This window comes from Charadrius vociferus, unplaced genomic scaffold (genome assembly GCF_000708025.1).
Source record: "Charadrius vociferus isolate BGI_N301 unplaced genomic scaffold, ASM70802v2 scaffold324, whole genome shotgun sequence".
Lineage (NCBI taxonomy): Eukaryota > Metazoa > Chordata > Aves > Charadriiformes > Charadriidae > Charadrius > Charadrius vociferus.
The window spans coordinates 3,589,157-3,602,914 of record NW_009648041.1 but is presented as its reverse complement, the minus strand read 5'-3'; the positions used below and the strand labels follow the sequence as shown (position 1 = coordinate 3,602,914).

The 13,758-nt window shown below is 41.0% G+C and overlaps 1 protein-coding gene across 1 annotated transcript in view; it reads left to right on the top strand.

Moving 5' to 3' along the window:
• SLC25A26 (solute carrier family 25 (S-adenosylmethionine carrier), member 26) overlaps positions 1–13,758 on the top strand; it is an 88,752-nt gene that overhangs the window by 3,071 nt on the left and 71,923 nt on the right. The gene's annotated exons all lie outside the window — the stretch shown is intronic.

Sequence of the window (13,758 nt, the reverse complement as noted above, 5' to 3'; positions counted from 1 at the left end):
CTCTTTCCCCCCCTTTATGTAAAAGTTGCTGTGTTTCTTGTCTATTAAATCCATTATTTTGTTTATAGCAGGTTCTGGAGCTGCAAGTAATGACTTGTTTTGCCTAGGTTTGTACAATACCTGGAATAATTGGGACCAAATTCTGTTGAACACTTTAGATGATCATTAAGGAAGGTCACAAGAGAAGCCTCTCTTGTTTTGATGCCTAAGTTGCCCTTACCTTGTTAACAGCGAAGACTTTGCAGAGATTGTGTGCATGGTTGCGTGGTTTTTTGTTTGGTTGTTTTATATTGTAGGTTACAAATGGAATAGCATTAATCTATTGAATTTAAGTAACAAAATACTTTTTGCCCTTGTCACTTTCCAATCTGGTGTGTGTATATATATATGAGAGAGAGATATGTATATATATCTGTCTAGGCTGTTTCCCAGCTTATATTGACCACTCCTTAGAAATCTTTTTTGAGAGTAGGAAGAGTTTTCAGTACTAAGGAAATGTCAAGGCTGTATTTGAAAATGACTTTATATTCCAGTTTAAGATCATAAAATTAATTTCATTGCCAACATGCAATGCTAGAATGACTGGACAACCTGTAGATCCACAGAGTTGAAAGTTTAGCTCTGGCAAAAGCTACTACATGACAGTCTGCAACAAGAACTTCCTGTGCAAATGGTCTGTAGCAAGTGTTGAAAGAGAACACCTCTTGATGTGATCAAACGATGGCATATTTGTCTATAGGTAAATACTGAAGACGCTTTATCCACGCACTTTATACTAGAAGCTTGAATATTGTGTTTTTAAACACTGTTTCTGACAAAAAGAGCAAGGTTGCTTTGGATTAGCTGTATCAAATATATTCCAGGTTCAGCAAAATCCTTTTTTCTGCAGATACTCCTTGTTTTTTAACTGCAAAGCTGGCACAGTGCCTTCGCAGTTTTTGGGGCTGTGTTTTCAGCTGTAAACTGTCCATTGCTGTTCTTGCCGGTGCTGTGCACCTCCTTTCTCCTGCTTTTGTCACACTGGGTGTTTCCTGGCACTGCAGTGATGAAATAGGGGAGCGGATTGCTGTGTCTCCACAAGTTTAGGGGAGGGGAATGGGCTGTATGAAACTAGCTTTTCTGGCTCTTTTGCAACTTAAACTTAGCCCATGATGTGGGGCAGAAAAGTGTATTGTGTCTGTGGTTCAGTATTCTGCTTTTATTAAATAGTTTTTTTCATCTCTTGTGATACTGGCTTCTTTATTTCCATTACAGGTAGCTGTGTATTTGTAGTCCCTGTGGTGGCTTAGCTCACTTGTAGGTTGATCCCAAGCTTCCAGGAGTGCCATTTTAGGTTACCACTAGGCGCCTCACTATTATACCAGCATAGCCTAGCTGCTTCCCATGGGAAGCAGTTCAGCTCTCCCTGCTCTCTGTGGTTTCAGCTTTGATTCCCAAGTAATTTTGTTCTTCTGTGGAGATGATACTGATTAGATTGAATTGGACTTAGCCAGGGAACTTAATTTAACATACCAAGCGCGTGGAGATAGGTGAATGCAGCACCTAGTAACCTAGTGGTTATAGGCAGGAGTAGATAGAAGGTGATAGATTTAGGGCTGGGTGGGATATGTTAGTGTTGTCGCCCCAGGTGGATTCTTTTTCATCTTGATTAGAGCCTGTGCTGTCAGGTTATGACTTCTAACTTAAAGCAACGCACAGAACTTATTTCCATGGAAATTCTATAAAGGCTGTTAGAAATCAGCAAGGGGTTGTTCACTATGGCAATGTATAGCCCTTAAATTCCTTGTTTGCCTGATATTTCATGGAATATGGACATGCTGAAGGGAAGGGATGCCACCCAGAGGGACCTTGAACAGGCTTGAGGTGGGCCTGTGCAAACCAACAAAGCCAAGTGCAAGGTCTTGCATGCAGGTCAGGGCAATCCCAAGCACAAATACAGGCTGGGTGGGGAATGGCTTGAGAGCAGCCCTGAGGAGAAGGACTTGGGCATGTTGGTTGATGAGAAGCTCAACATGAGCCAGCAATGTGCGCTTGCAGCCCAGAAGACCAACCATATCCTGGGCTGCATCAAAAGAAGCGTGGCCAGCAGGTTGAGCGACGTGATTCTGCCCCTCTATTCCACTCTTGTGAGACCCCTCCTGGAGTACCGTGTCCAGCTCTGGGGCCCCCAACACAGGAAAGACATGGACCTGTTGGAGCGGGTCCAGAGGAGGGCTGTGAAGATGATCCGAGGGCTGGAGCACCTCTTCTATGAAGACAGGCTGCGAGAGTTGGGGTTGTTCAGCCTGGAGAAGAGAAGGGTCTGGGGAGATCTTATTGTGGCCTTCCAGTACCTAAAGGGGGCCTACAGCAAAGCTGGGGAGGGACTCCTGATCAGGGACTGTACTGATAAGATGAGGAATACTGGTTTTAAACTGAAAGAGGATAGATTTAGATTAGATATTAGGAAGAAATTCTGCACTATGAGGGTGGTAAGGCACTGGAACAGGTTGCCCGGAGAAGTTGCGGATGCCTCATCCCTGGAGGTGTTCAGAGCCAGGTGGGATGGGGCTTAGAATAACCTGGTCTAGTGGGAGGCCCATGGCAGGGGGGTTGGAACTAGATGATCTATAACGTCCCTTTCAATTCAACCATTCCATGAGTCTATGAATAGCAAATTCAAGAGGTGTTTTAAGCTTCTCAACTGCTTTTTCAGAATCAAGCAAAATTCTCATGAAGAGGTGCCAGTGCTCTGCAATAAAATCCACTGAAAAAAAGGTCTTTTCTTCCGTGAGTGGGTTATTTATAGCATAATTCCTCTGCCTGTGAGGATTCCATGAGAAAACTGAGTAATTTAATTATCAGCAGCCAAAGAACAGTTGGCTACAGATTACTCCTTGCACGATGATAGAACCCGTTGCCTATATTTTCCAAGGTGGTCTGTAGTCTCCTGACCTGTACAACTCAGGTACTTACGGCTTTCATTTTCAGGCTGACAGATGGAGATGCAGCATAGTTAAATGAGTTGCTCAAGGCTGTCTCATGCTTGGCTCTTGCTGCTTTCAGGCCAGAGAAATATATAGTGAGAGCCACTGAAATAGCAATCTGACTTTATGGTGTGGAAACTGCAGTGTACCAGCCATTTTTCAGCTAATAAGATTCTGCGTTTTGCTAGCTTTTCTTCTCCTCTTGGTGAGATGGGAGAGCTAAGCTGTAAAATAATTGAGATAGGGATTTAGAGATTTGCTACAACAAACTGGTAATAAAAATAGCACAAAGCAAGACCTCACACTTGTTTTATAGCAAATCTGAGCCGATCAATAGATATATATAAAAACTATTCCAAATTGCATCAGGGTGAAAGTTATAATTATAGTTTTATTGATTAGTCATTAAGTTTTAATCAGGGCATAACCACTGGGACTATTATTTTGTCAGTAGTATTTTTTAATACATACTTTTCCTCCTTTGTACACTTCAATAATTACTGTAATATAAATTGCTTTTAAATGTGAAATGATAAGCCAAAGACTCTGTCATGTTAGGATTCCCAAGGCATCTCTTTGCGTTTCCACACTGTCTTTTTACAAAATGGAGAAATTAAGATTTAGAGCAAGAAACTGGTGTTGGATTTCTAGGTTTGCTGGTCCTGTACTGGTGAGCATAAATGAGTCAGCTACCTTCTTGTGCATCAATAAAATGTGAGTATGTGCTAAGCTTAGAGGTATGTTAATGCTGACTAATCAGTGTTTTGAATGTGACCCAGTAAAAATAATAAAATGGGTAAAGAGGAAAAAATGCAAAGGTTGCATCAAGAAATGTTAAAATATATGGGAGAAATTGGTCAAATGCGAACTCCTACTTTTTATAACAGCCACTCTTCTTTATTGTTTATAGCCTGTGTAAATTCATGGGAAACACAGTCCCCTGGAACTGGTTTGGTCCAATTTCCCAGTCCCCAGCTAGCAGGCACAAAACCAAGCAGTAAAAACACAATGGCTGTAGCATGGTTTGGTTGTTGTTTTTTGGTTTTTTTTTTTTTTCCCCTTTTAGGCAGGAGGAATATAGAAGGCTAATCTCATCTCCCAGAGTGAGATAAAGAAAAGTACATACAAAATCTGACCCTGTTAAACATAATTATTTTCTCCTATAACTGAATCTTGCTGTATAGGGACTCTGAATATCCCATAATACATGAAAAAATACTTATAAAGACACAGCCAGAACTCTAGAGGGCAGATATATGGTATCTCATCAAGGAAGATGAAGGTTTAAGAATACATGAGTTACCAAGGGGGAAAAACCCTTATTATACCACTTGTGTAACTGAAATTTGGAGATAGGAAACACACTTACTGCTTCCAGGACTTTGGAATTTTTCATCTTGACTCTACATTGCCCTGTATGTTTAGTCTGCCTGTATCTTTACAATGAGCTGCCAAATGTGCTTGGAAAACATGATATCATAGGGAGTGGAAAGGAAAACCAGATGTTCTAAAATTTTACTTTTAATATTCTAAGGCGGTGTAAGTAACTCGGAGAAGGAGGAGTATTTTTAACCTCCTAGTGCCCGTTTTGAGTAGTAACCAGGTGCATCTTGCACATCCAGAGTTAATTGTACAGCTCCAGATTGATTTGTATAGCGTATTTTTGTCAGTTTAATATGATAGTGTATCCTATTAATTAAAAGAAACTCTGATAAAGAGAATTCCCCCTCTGGGCCTCCCTCACCAGGTTTCTGCAAACATGGTTTTATGAGACAAGTTTAAGATTGTCCCAGTTTGACCGATGAGCTTTCCTTTATGAGTTCCAAAGTGGTTGGATTCAGCACAGTTAATTATACATCCTGCTGGCTTTTCTGTGGAGGTGAGAATAAAGTTGTTTGAATCACATTCTAGAGAAGCTAGCTGACAACAGCCTTTTCCATCAAATATCTAGATACTGTTATGGTTACGATCTGAGCTTTGCATTTGATGTTTTGTGAAAGTTTTGGGCTGTTGCTTGTAAATATTAGGTTCACTCTTATTATCTTTCTGACCTTTTATTTTCTTTTTGATTGGCTATTTTTGGTGAGGGGGTCTTTTCTCTCCCACTCCGTAGCAAAGCAAGCTACCTGACTTTCGATTCACTTGTGAGAGAAAGTATGGGGCAGGACTAAGGACCAGCATGGGAGGCAGATGTCCTGTTCTTTTGGCAGCTACAGTAATGATCATGCTCTGGAAGTAGATTACCCGCTGAAGTTACTGAACTGCTTTTGTCCTTGTGTACATTTGCAGAGTACTTTAGGATTACAGCGCTGGAGATGTGTTGACACTGTGTAGTGCATCCCCAAGGCTGCCAGATCCCAGGTTACTTGCAATGAAGTGGTGTGTCTACAGAGTATGCTGTAGCACCAGACAGAGAGAGTAACTCAGATCCTGAAAGCTGCCTAGTCATATTAGTGACACTCTGCCTGCATTTGTTTGCCCTGTTAAATTTTTAAGCTGATGTAGCCATGATACTTTAGGTTTGTCGTCTGGCTTATTTTCATTCTGCTTCAGTGTCTCTGCACTGTGGTCCCTTGAGTTATATAAATGTTGGACAAGCTCATGGGTCTCGGAAGGTGTTTCTGGTCTGGCTGCAAGTGTGCTAAAACTTGCGATACCTACTGGGCTTTGGTGGAGCATGAACCTTGTAAGAAAAAATGGAAACCTTGGCTGTGTTCTTCTGAGACAGCTCTGTGGTTAGGTAGGAACTTATCCCTTTGAAGATGATAGACCTGGCTCTCCTCAGCAATAAGGATGTTGCCATAGCCTCTCACGTAACTTTTTTCCAAAATTTGAGAATGGAGGGATGTTGAATCAATTTGAACTGAAACGTCCAAAAGTTTTTCAGTTTACTGGGAGAGAGGATGAGAGTGGCTGACTTGTCGTACTTCACATAAGCTAAACCAAGTAGCAAGGGAAACATGCTCAAGAGAGCAACAGCTGAAACATGGAAATGCAGTTGGACATTCATTTCACTGCCTCATCTTGGCAGGTGGTTTGACATTGTCACATTATGGGGCTCCACAGGGCAAGGTGAGGACAAGTATTTCAAGGTGAAATTCCAAGCTCACTTGTGTATTCCCGTGTGTTGCCACTTAAGACGCTTTTGTGATAAGAGCGAAGTGTGTGGTTCATCTGTGATTAGCATCTGACCCTCAATATTAATAACTTGGGAATTTTTTTATCTGCTGTTGGGATGTGTGAAACAGAAAAGCTTCTTAATGCAGGAATTATCTTTCTGGGGAATTCAGATAGCTTTCTCTCCTAGTCCTAACTTGTTTCTTAGAAGCAGCAAGCCCAAATGCAAGCAAGTTCACAGTTTACAAATCACGATTCTGTAGAATGATGTTTTGAGTGTGCTTTGAATTCAAATAAAGAAGAAAACCGAATGTTTTATATTATTTTAGGCTTGTTTTTTTTCTCAGGGAAAAAAAAGGCATTTTAGACATGAATGTCCATGTCTGTCCATGAATCAGCCCCTTCTTCCCTCTCTCCTGGCAGTGTTTTTTTGAAAGAATTAACTAGTTTCAGTTTAACAGAAGAACAGCAATCTCCAAAAGTATATTGGTAGGAATTCCATGGGAGTAACTGGCTAGATCAGAGAAGAAAGTTGGTATTGATGCCTGTTCTGAGGAAAAGGCAGAAGCATGAGTCAGACAAATCCACAAAGTAATGTCTTGAAAGAATCTCCAGCAGGGTAACTGGTCAAGGCTTTGCAGTATTGTAAGCCCTAGAAGATCAGCTTGCAGGAGTCCAATCTAACAGAGATGAAACAGCTGCTCACGTCAGACATGGAGGTAAGATTTTAGCTGTTTGAAACTCCAAAACTTGCATGTTGGAAAATGTGGCTTTTCAGTTCAACAGGCAAGTTGGATGCTTGAGGCAGAGTTGCTTCTAAATCAGTAATTGTCTACTGCAACAAAGAAGTGGTTTAGCACTTATTGTTTCTAGATTTTGGGGTAATGGATTTGAATTTTTAGCTATCCCTTTTCTAAGAACTGAACTAAGAAATAGACAAAGCTGTTTAAAAACAAAAAGCTGCATGTTCTGCTTTGCATCCTGTCTCCTCTCAACCAGTGTGGTATGGGCCGGCAGACCATAGTATTCAAAGTAGTATCCAAAGTCTGACAGCAGTCAAAGTTTGATGGTACCTCTTCCACAGTGTTTAAGCTTTTTTTTTTTTTTTGCTATTTTCATTGATCAGTGCCTGTTGTTTTGGGTATGACTCTGTCTCTTGTGCTATGCGTATAGGCATTGAGAAGGGGAACGTGCCGACCCTGGCAAGATGAGCAATGGTGGGGAGTGTAGCAACGTAGGTGGTCTTCTGAATTAATCATGGTGGATTTTGAAATATTCATAAATTAATCTAGGTGAGGTCAGGTCTGCAATACAGATGCTGCAGGATTTTTGCCAAATCCTTAAGCAGAAGCATAGCTGAGCAGTGGTTGGAAGATAGTTATGAAGGTGAGACTGCTGCCATTAAGAGCTAGTGGAGAAGGAGCAAAGTTAGAGTGGATGAAAACTCAAATTAGAGCTGCAGCTTGTAAATAAAGATGAATGGAGGCATGAATCCACAAATGCTGCCAAGAAATTCATCATACAATTAAAGGCTGAAACAGCAAATTAAGAACTGTCAAACACCTAACCAGCCACCCACACTGATCTTCTCTTGTATGCTCCATGTTAACTGCATGTATTACTTCTTCATGAGCTGGCCTTCCTAGATTGCTTTGTGTTACCTCTTCAATTCAGGGCTCAGAGGACATGCTACTTTGCAGTATAGAGTAGAAGCTTGGTGGTTGTCATCTCTTTTCTTTCAATCTTAGGGCTGATATTCAGCTGATTTAGAAATATTTGTAGCTCGAAGTGTCTACAGAGGAAAACTAATTTGGGTTAAAGAGTGTAAGTGAGAAAGAAATAATTTTAAAGTATTTCCTGATGCATTTCCTGGCTCAACATACTCTGCTGGAGTCAGCTTTGGAAATGTCTGAGATAGTTTAAGGTAAGTTTATTCCAAAATAAGGTTCTGTACAGGGTTTGTCAGGAATAACTATTTCTGAATAGCTCCATATGTGGACAAGCCCATAATTCTTTAAGTGAAAAGGCTGTAAGAAAGAGTAAGGGATCAATTAAAGGAAAATACTTGATAAAATACAATGTAGTTGAAATTTCCGTGTTCTGGGCCAATGTAACCCCAAGAGACTGAGCAAATTGTAAAACACTAGTCATCTTTCAACAGGAGACTTAATGTGTTTTCAGAAAATATTGCCTGTGTTCTCTTGCCTGAAATCTCATTAACATTTGTCCTCCTGTAACACAGCCTGACCCCACTTGGCTCCTTGGAAACAATTTTATGCTGGAAGGGATGCACCATGCTACTTTTGCTGAAAGAACGGTTTGGCTGGTGGATGTGATTAGTTTCTTAAGCCTTTTAAAATAAGTTTAACAGACTCTTTTAAGTGGTGGAAGAATTGGGGATAAATCATACAGAAAATTCTGTATGTTGAATTAAGGGTCTACTCTTCTTTGGCTTTAAGGCTTTCTGTGTTTAAATGTGGCAGTAATTTAGGATTCAAGCATCAACCAGGATTTTTTTTTAAAGGTATTCAGCTGTCTAATTTTTGCCACTCGGTTTTAAACCAACTGCTTGTGACTGTACGGTGGAACTTCAAAATCCGTGCGACACAGTCTGTGCTGGAGTACAAAAGAGACGTGCGTAACAGCAGGCCACTTTTGGTACGTCTTAGGTTTAGTTTTAAAAAGGAAACAAAACTCTACACTGATTAAACTTTGAAAGGCCAATTTAGTTATGTAAAGCACACAAATTTTCAAAACATCTGCAGTGAGAACTACTTCTGTAAAGAAGTGTTTAGTGTAAGCTGCGTCAGCTTCACAAACTTTCCCTGTTCTTTGCCTGATAACTGAAACCATTGGGGTAACGGTTTCTCCTTGCTGTGAAGAGAGCTCGGCACAGATTTCCGCTGTTTGAGGACAAAAGTTTTCCAAGGTTTACCTGACATGGCTGATGGAGAGGGAGGCAGGGAGCCCACAGCAAGAGTTGTAGGGCATGTAGCTGGGCAATTGAAGAGCCACGTGTGGGGAGGAAATCTGAAAGAGGGGCAGAAGCCCATGTTGAGAGGGTGGTGGACAAGGAACCAGCTGAGGACTTCAGGCAGCTGGGGTCAGGCTCAGCCAAGATGGCCATTGTTAAGGGAAAAGTATGTGGTGGTGCAGGTGATACTCTGGAGCAGGAAGAAGGGAGCTCTGGAAAGCAATAATAAGGAGCTGACTTAGGTTTAACAGTGACAGGATGAAACAACACTCTGCAAAACAGCTCTGCAGATTTCCAGGTGGAGTCATCTAAGGTGGAAACTTGGAGGATGTTGAAAACATTTGTGCAGAAGCTTCGGTATTCCAAACGCTTGCGATGTTCTGTCCCTGTGAATGGTCTCATCTCTGAAATAGTATGTTTTTAAGCTCTGGCAAGTGCTGAGATCTGAGGGATCTTGCTGGGTGAGATTACTCTTTGAAGAAATGTTTCCTGCCAGCATAAAGGGGAGCTGCAGTTAAATTAATGAAGGCCTTATTGTGTCAGTCAGAGGAAAAGATGGGACAAAGAGCTTGGCATTGTCTAAACTTTCCCGTACAGAGCCCATTAGTCAAAACTTGTTCTCTCCACGGGGTTTAAATTAGGAGTGGAGTCACCTGTTCATGACCCCAGCAGCTTTGCACAGGACTGAATTTAACTATGCTGGAAGGGCCCGTCTGTGGTGTGCTTGAGTGTGGGAGGGGAAAATAATATTAGCATATTCTGAGGTTTTATTTTGAAGATGAACACTTTTTCTCTGGGGCTGGCACTTAAAGCAGAAACTTACAGCGTACAATAAATATAATAGGCAGTTCCTGTCATGTCTGGGGGCAATTTCCTCATTAAAATAGGTGTTAAAACTTCAATTCTCCACTTCAGTTGTGCTTTAGCAGGTAGCACAGCCTGCTGGCAAGCACGTCTGGAAGGTCTTGTTCACAAATTGAGTTGTGATCCACAGCAAATTACAGACCATAGAGACTTAGATTTTTGTTCTGTCTTGGTCAAAAGGGCAGCAATTATTTAGATGAAGGTTTATTGATGTTTGAACTGTTACAGGTTTGTGATTGCAGTAGTTCAGGCTTCTCTGTTCGAAGAAAATATGAAACCAAATAACAAATGAGTATTTCACGTTTCTCTGCTTTTCTGTTAATTTTCCTGGTGGTGGAAAGATACATCTCATGCTCCCCACCTCCCCCACTATCTAAAGTTCCCAACCCAAGAGTTGTGACTAGAGTTTAGAAACAATTATGTGGAGGATGCAATACTTTGTTAATCTCACAATATTGCGTCAAAAATGTTTCTCTATTCTATTGAAGAGGGGAATCCCAGTGAGATCTGAAGAACCAAACAAAGAATTTGGAGGGGCAAGGAAAGCTGCAGTGCTAAATTCAAGGTTTGTTGAGAGCCTCTGACTTGACCAAGAGGGAAATTTCCCCTTCTTGTTCAGAATCCAAAGGAAATCAGTGCAATTTAAGATCTCTTAATTTTAGACTTGCCTGTTATTTTAATCATTCCGTTATCTGAGGAATGGAAACAGACATTTTTTGTGTTTCAGATTAAAAATAGTCACTTCCTATTTACAAGGGAGCATCTCACATAGAAATTGAGATGCTCAGATTATGTCATATTTATTAACCTATTTTGGGAAGCAGCGTTTTTTAATATTAAGAAAAAAAAAAAAAAAGCAAAAAGCCAACAACAAAACAAACCTGAGCTGTAAGGTGGCTTTTGTCTCGTGGAGTATGGCCAGGGATAATGCAGAGCGCACTTAAAAAAGCCCAAAACCAATCACCCCACAACACCAAAAACATCTTTATTGCTTCTTCTCTTTGAATGGGGTTTCAGTGTTGCCCTTTTTTTCTTGCTTTTTCTGTGTTGTGTTGGAGCAGGCAATCCTTGTGACCTTCAAGAATGGGGTGAGAGATTGGGATTCTGTTGCCAGATTAACTGCAGCCTAAACATATGTCCTTTGATACATCATAGCCTCTTTGTTATCATTTTATGCAGCAGCTTTTTCTCCTGAATGGGTTAGTGATTATCTTGCACAGGTATTGTGAGGTTTAGCTTAAAGTCTCTGCCTTCTGGATACAAAGTTGTATAGTGTCATAAATTACATTCTTATTTGATTAAGAATAAACTTATGCAAATGACATTTAAAAGTAACTCTCCCCAGGTATGTTCCTTTAGTTCTGTTTTAAGTATTAAATTATATTTATATGGTGAACATCAATTAAGGCTTCCCAGCCTACTCAGACAAAGTCATTAAAACTAACCTCCTGCTCAGGAAATTTAAAAGTAAAATCCTTTAGAAAGACAGTGTTCTAAAGGGTTTAAAGCTGCAACAGGGAAATGTTTTCTGGGGCTTACCACATGTTTCTGTACCCAGTTTTCAAAGCCGGCTTAGATAAGCAAGCCAGAGACTTGCTTGGAGTCACTGAGCACAGGCTCCTAAATCACCAGCCACTAATGTATTCCAGAAGAGTTCTCTGTCAGACTACTCTTCCCCTGTCTTGTAGCAGAAAGGCTGGCTAATTACTAAGTGGGAAAATTTGGTCTCGGTCCTCACCCAGTCCCAGGCTAGTGCAGAGAATAGATCAGCTTGTTAGCCAGGAGCACATCAGGTGCCAGCATCTTGACAGAATGGGCTCTTAGTCTTTGCCCTTCAGTAGCCTGTCTTAAGAGCAGGGATAATATCTGTGTATTATTAAAGATAAGTTCTCAGACTACATGGTTGTGGGAGCTTTTAAGTGTGTCAGATCATCAGCTGTGCAAGGTGTATGCCAGGCTGCATAAGGTAATGCCTTCTCAAGCTGCTCTCCTTAGAGGTACAAAGCTGCTAATAGTGTTGTACCAGCTGCGTCCCCGGTTTTGAGAAAAACCTGCCATGCATCAACCCAATTTAAATACCCAGCATAAGCCCTTAATAGCAACTGTAACACCTGCTCTGCTCTCTTTCAAATGTTTCTGGATACATCTCATGCTTGCAAGGTTAGTGGTCAAACTGTAATATAGGTGCCTAAAAACAAATGTGCGTGTTGCCTTTGTTTCTCTGCTAAATCCTGCAAAGCCAGTCATGTAGAAAATGGTTAGCCTGGAGCACAAAGGATGGAAGCAAGAGGCTGTTAATCTAAATAGGTTATGTTAATATCTGGGTAATAATATACCTCTGAAGATCAGGGGTTGTGGTCTTTTCTACAGATATTGTCATTGTCTTATGTTGGCTTTGCCCAAAGGACAGAACATATTGGATAGAGGAGCAAGGACCTGCTAGTGAACGAGGAGTGGTGTCATGGCAGATAAGTGCTTAGTCCAGAATCTGCAGTGGCAGTGGTACCGGCTATTTCAGATTCTTTGTCATGTTAACCACAAAACTTGTTTGCCTGCATGAGCAGTGAGCCTGGGTGACCTCCTTGCACCAAACCCCCTGGTAAGGAGGGCTATCCCCTCTTCGTTCGTTTTTATTATGTGTCTTGTGTTATTGTCTAGACAAAAATGCTCAGTAGCCTTGTGCTGATGAATTAGATGAGTACTGCCTAGTTCTGAACAGCTGCTCCAGCTTTAAGTAGGATTGGCCCCTGTGCAGAAGTTAGTGGTTTAAGATAAGGTGTTTCCAATAAACTTAGGTGAGCCCGTGCAAGAGGCTTTGTGTAGGTTCCTGGTGCTATTTGCAGCAGATCTTATTTTCTGTTAGCTACAGCCACATCAGAACAGGTTTCAGATATACTGAAACAAACTGCTTAAATCTGTATATATAAAGAGGCTTTGTGTTGACTTTAAGGCACTTTTGAGTCTTCAATGTCCTGGTCATTCTTCAGGACCAGTCGAGAAGTCGGTCAGAACAACCAGGGAAGTCTGGTTGCAACATGAATCCGACCAGGAGATGGCAGCATTGATGCATGCAAGGAGTATCCAAAAGTTAAAACACTTTTCCCTGAACAGAGGAAAAAAAATTACCTTCATTTAATTGGAAGATATACTGTCTTAGCAATACATAGACAAATGTTAACAAAATAGTCCTATTTTTAGCTTTTGTCCTTAACTGGCTAATGCAAGTCAGTAAGTTAAAAATGCACTTCGGTTTGCATCTAAATACTGGAGTCACCCTTTGACCTGGTAATGATTTAAGACAAGGATTTTGAAATTCATTACTTTTTTGTTCAGAAGTGGTTATAGTATTAAAAGACTAGGAAGATAATAGATGTAATATTGTCATTTCTGCATACTTGCTCTGCAAACTAATAATAGCTTTGCTTGTAGCTGTAAAACCATGTTTTGTTGAAGCTCAAACCTAAAAATCCTTGATACTTTTGTTTCAGTGTTATTGTCTTCCTGCCCTTATGTATACATGTGCATTGATATGGGGGAGAGAATCTGAAAACTGGAGAATTGTATTACCTGACCTGGTGAATAAGGAAGGAGCTTATAGGGAAGCACCCATTTTTCTCCTGAAGTTGTTCTGTAGGATTGTAATTCTGTCTTTCTGCTCCCATCAAAAGACAGGAATAACTCCTGGCTCCAGGGCTTCCTTGGAAAAATGAGCGTGGCCCCTATCAACAAGGTGCTGTTGCCTGATGCCTTAATGTTGGCTGAGGTAGCTGAGGGCCCACTGGTCCTCTCCTCTCCTCTCCTCTCCTCTCCTCTCCTCTCCTCTCCTCTCCTCTCCTC